Consider the following 6,000-nt stretch of genomic DNA (forward strand, 5'->3'; position numbering starts at 1 on the left):
CAAAACTATTCCCTAAAAATAACAGTTTGGTACGATCGGTTTCATTTCTAGCACTACTGTACATAAGTATTTCTGATAATTACAATTCTCAATGAGGAAGAACCTCATTATTAAAGAGAGAATATTTAACTATTAATTTTGAATTGAAGCGTAGGAGCAACTTCAGAAAGATGTGTTTCTTATGAAATAAAAGTCTGAACTGATTAGAGGTTTGTGGTAAACAAATAAAGAAAATTTTTGGGCTACTTGATTTTATGAAAAATATTGTAATATGTTTATATACAACGAAATTCAAATGTCTACAAGTGAATAATGCATAGAAATTCAAACAAAATGGTCCTGTGGCATAAACAACTAGAGTACCTACATTATAAAGGCGTACAGGATTTGTACAGAAAGCGACTGGTACATGGTAATAAATTGGATAATGATAAATTACCCATGTGGTGTGACAATGTCAACGAGGTGAGCAAGCAAGGAAACCCTTTACTGACAGAGAAGGAAGAAGTAAGCAGTTACTGAATATTGTCCATTCAGATATCTGCGGACCAATGCGAGTCAAATTCAGCGGTGGATCAAGATATCTTCTTACATTAATAGACGAATATAATAGGTGGTGCCAGGTTTTTTCCTTAAGTCAAAGAGAGAAGTTTTTGAAAAATTTAAGGAGTACAAAAGAACTGTCGAAAATAAACTGGTAATGATATTAAGAGAGAATTAGCTGAGAAATTGAAGATCATAGATTGCAAGGTTTTTATTTAGAATAGAAATTAATCAAAGTAAGAAAGGAGTAACACTAAAACAAAAAAAATATATTTTAGAGAAATTCAGAATGGTAGATTGCAATCCAATTAAAACACCGTATGACTGCCACTCAAAATTTAACAGAGATTTAAAACCATTCAAAGACCCCGCACGATACAGAGAATTAATTGGTACTCTAATGTACTCTAATGTAACCGATCAAAACTGGGGCTTTACAATAACTAGTTGTGTCGTTGGATGTGGTACCGCCTTCCTTTCTGCCAATAGAACCTGGAATTGAGCCTCCTTTTCCTTTTTTTATTTCACGATTCTTGTCTTTTAATAGGAACTTTAATAGGGTCACTAAATAAAAACGAAAATATCACTACCAACACTTTTCCGTAGTTGCTACCGAAACTTGGTTAAATGACGATCGTTACCTCTGCCATTGATAACGACAGAAAAGTCTCTTATTGTTAGCGACTTTTGTCAATTGTTCAGTGTGGGTAGCAACCAGGGAATATTGTTGAAAATTACAATTTTTTTTGAGTTGTTCGTCCTTCTTTTGTCTGAATTTAGTTATAATAGTTACCATAATCGAAAGAGAAGAGCTGTTAATTTGGCTTGTAACCTCGGTTACTAAACCAATAAACCATGTGTAGGGTCCGGAAAAAAGAAAAGCTAAGTGAAAAACTCAATAAAACCCAAAAGTCTGCTGACGTTTCCAGAGGTACCCGACTTCCTTAGGAATAAAATTTTGAAACTAGAATGTGAGATACAGAGAGTGAAAGAGTGCTTACACAGCTTTGTCGTCTAAACTAGGGATACTATCGGTAAACTCTGATAGTACCACTACTCCTAACGCTAATCCAAAATCTTTATCCCAACTAGCCACCCTTGCATCCCCTGCAAAGTCTCCCAGCTCCAAAACTCAGAAGACTTCTTGGAACTCGGTCACTCCCAAGGAGGTGATGTCGAAATTGTGAACCATTTATGATTCAGTGTTGAAATTTATGTATATTGAATTGTATTAAAGTATTTTAGACCAAGTACCCTAAGAATTAGAAGAGCCTTCTCATAGAAAATAAACTCTTAAATTAGTATGGCAGAACTGTGTAGATAGAAATGGAATACAGGTTACAGTACTTTAAATCACAAACATTTATATAACCTTGTTATTAAAGTAATTATTTAACGTTTCTAATTGAATGAAATTATTTGGTAGCGCTTATGGCTAGCCGTCTCAGTCTCAGTTTCGGCTCGTATTTTTTGACAACTCACTGACAATCTTGACAACTGATCTTTGTGTAATTTTGTTTTGTTTGGTGTCCGATCCTATAATGCTCTTTGACGAATTACAGAAAGAGGATATTTCAGTGCGAAAAATGGGATCATATAAATACTAATCAAGGAGATGACCCAGCTTACAAATTCCGATAATATGCATTCCTCAGTTAATTTAATGCTGTCTTTTTAACCCAAAGTAGTTTACCTTAAGCATTCTTCTCAAAAAAATCTAATTTACAGCGCAATGTAGCTTACGCTATTACATAGAAATAAAAATTATAACACAACTTAAAACAAATAATGTTTCATCTCCTCTTGGGAATCCAATTGTAACTGATGCGATGACCTGTAGAAACTACACATAAATTGATAAAATTGTAATTTGAATTGTGCGTCTGTAGACAGTTAAGTTGTAATTTTAACACTAAATTCTTAAATATAAGTTTTTCTCCTGAAATAAAAAATTCTTTTAAGAAAAATTAACAGGTTATGGAGCCAGAAAAGCCCAGGGAAGCCGAGAATGGTTTACTTACTGAGAAAAGTAATGAAGTTAACCTAAAACTTCAATACGACAATTGAAAAGTGTTTTCTCGTAACATCTGGAATAAGGGTTCTTAAATTGTCAGCAAACAATCAATTGGCATTAATTGAAAAGTTAACCGGCCGAGATAATTACGTAACGTGGCGATTTGCTCTAAAATCATACCTACAGCAAGAGGAGTTGTGAAACTGCATAGACCCCACCACATGTGTCATTGTGGACACAAAACGAGACACAAAGGCAAAAACTAAGATAAATTTACTAGTTGACTAAATAAATTACGTGCACATACAAGAGAGTAGTACTGCAAAAGAAGTATGGGATACGTTTTCATAAGTATTTGATGACTCTTGGTTGACACGCTGTGATGGGCTGCTCCGTGATCTCTATAATACTTCACTTACTCTATGTCAAAACGTAGAGAAATATGTGAGCAAAATTATGTGTACTGCTCACAAGCTGAGAAACATTGGTTTCGCAGTTGACGATGAATGGCTAGTTACATTGCTACTCTCCGGTCTACCAGAGTCCTCCTATCAACCAATGATTATTGCTATTGAAGGCTCCGGCATGAAGATAACTTCAATTTCTGTGAAATCAAAACTATCACAAGATGTTAAACAACCTGAAAGTGACTCAACAGTATCCTCAGTCAACAATACCAACCACAAGAAACAAAGTAAGTAAGGGTGATACACTTGTAATAAGTAAGGTCATAAAAGTCCTCAAATGCAAATCGAGGACCAAGGATCATCAATAAAAGAAGAAATGGAAGAAACAAATCAAATTTACTTGAAAGAAGACAACTTTTTTCTAAATTACATATTTCGAATAAGGTTCAATTGGACATTGGATGTTTTGTTTATATTTTAACGTCTGGCATATGTCACAAGGAATCGTAATCTTAGCAACATAAATATTATTTTCTTTTATTTGATACACAAAATTCCTTCGTTGCTATTGAAACTTGAAAGTTCGTAAAATGTCACTCAGTCCAACACCCACTCCCAAATGTTCGTTTAGTTTTGTAATTACTAATTAATTAAAATTTTATTTATGTGTATATACATCTAGTTATCCTGTTTTCAATTTCATCCCTCACGTCGTCCGTATCACATATTCAAACTAAATTATAATAGTTGGAACTTCTCTTAGCAGCAATCTATTCTAATGGAAATATAAAGTTAACAAAGTTAACAAAAACAATTTCTTTTCACATGTTAATTATCTATCAGAATCACAGACAGTTTTTGTATGTCGACGATAGATCTGCGACTAATTTGATTTCCGTGACTTTCAGGAACAGTAATCGACATCTCCACAATAATGGCATCAAGTTGCCATTATTGTAATTGTTTAAATATTCCTAACGAGTTCCTAAGGAGTCCGCACGTTTTGACAACTCTGGCAATTTTGACAGCTAATGTGAGAGTATTTCGTTCTGCTTAATTGCTGTACTTATAATCGCGATACCGATTATGGAAAGAGGTTATTTTATACGACAAAACATCGCAAAACCTGTTATCCTACAGCAGTATTTGTGTAAAAAGCTACTTTAATGTGTGGGCAAACGCATCAAGATATTCTCCAGCTTTTCTTTTACATTTACCCAAATTCAGTTTAGCTTGAGCCGAACCAACTTTTCTAGAAAAACTACCGCCCAATCTATTACTCATTTTTAAATTTCAAACACATTACATTAATATCTTTTATCTAAAGTATAACTTGCGAATATGGTGTTGATTAATTTTTTTATAAAAACTAATCACTTTACATTACAATCGTTATGATTATTTACAGTGGAAAAATTACTTGTCAAATCCAGCCCATTTAGTTTAGCAAACAATAAATCATGGCAGATTCTATCAAATGCCTTTTAAATGTCTGTATAAACAGCATCAACCTGTAAATGATTTTCAAGAGCACCAACTGTCGAGAGTTTATAAATAAGAAGGTTGGTCGCAGAAGATTTATATTTGCAAAATTCATGTAGACTCTCATTTATAATATTTTGGAACTATGGCATAATTATTTTGGAAATGATTTTTTTGGACAATCTTGGAAAACAACAAGTAAACTATCTCCATCCTTTAAGATAGGTATAACAAATGATTTTTTACGTACGTTAGGAAATAAAGTAGATTTTAAAAACATATTAAGTTTCATTGTTAGAGGCTTTGTTAATGAAAATCCACAATTCATTCAATACTGTAGAAAGAATATCATAAGGACCTCTATTACTAGATAAATAAAGACTTCTGAGTTCATTGAAAACATCAATCTGGACAAAATTATAATTACGTTTTGAATATAAACAAAAATATTAGATTTGTGTCTGCATTGAAGGCTAAAAAGTGAAACAAACAGCTAACGAAGTGTAAATACTTATTTCTTTTGTTGTTTTTGTCTTTTCAATGACGAAATTGTAAGAAGTTACCAAATAATTGTTCAAGATCAGTTTTGAAATCAAATGATATTTTGTACATATTCAGGTTTCAACAGCATTGAAGGCTTTTATATATTTTCTTTAATAAGATAATAATAAAACTTAAACATCTTTTTTAACTGCTTTTTTTCAATATTGTTAAACTTATAAATTCACATCACATAATTAGGACCTTCCTACTTTCCGCATATTTTGGCAAATTGAAATAACCTCTCTCAGTAATTCGCCAAAGAGCATTATATTATTGGACACCAAACGAAACGAAATTACACAAAGATCAGTTGCCAAGATTGTCAATGAGCTGTCAAAAAATATTAACCGAAACTGAGATCTGAGACGGCTAATCATTAGCGCTGTTTTCTCCCAAACCAATTTAAAAGTTCCTTCTCTATGAGAAGTCTCTTCCAATTCTTAGTGTACTTGGTCTAAAATACTTTAATACAATTCCATATACATAAATTTGAACACTGAACCATAACTGGTGCATTGTAGTTAGACAATTTCGACATCACCTCCTTGGGGGTGACCGAGTTCCTGACTTTTGGAGCTGGAAGACTTTGCAGGAGTGGGGGTGGCTGGTTGGGATAAAGATTTGGGATTAGCGTTAACAACTCTTCTCTTTCGATTATGGTATCTATTATAACTAAATTCAGACAGAGGAAGGACGAACAACTCAAACAAAAATTGTTACTATCAACAATATTCCCTGGTTGCACTTTGAACAATTGACAAAAGTCGCTAACAATAAGTGACCTTTCTGTCGTTACCAATGGCAGCGGTAACAATCGTCATTTATCCAAATTTGAGTGGCAACTACGGAAAAGAGTTTGTTAAGGAATGAAATTGCACATTGATACTTGGAACCCCTCTGTATAGATGCCCTAACGCAAGAGTCATGCTACGCAGGGTTTTTAGTTCTTAGTTTTTAGTCTTTGACGTTTCTAGCCGAGTGCACACTTTGTAATAATATAATAAACGTTTA

Source organism: Aethina tumida, chromosome 1 (genome assembly GCF_024364675.1).
Source record: "Aethina tumida isolate Nest 87 chromosome 1, icAetTumi1.1, whole genome shotgun sequence".
In the NCBI taxonomy this organism is placed as follows: domain Eukaryota; kingdom Metazoa; phylum Arthropoda; class Insecta; order Coleoptera; family Nitidulidae; genus Aethina; species Aethina tumida.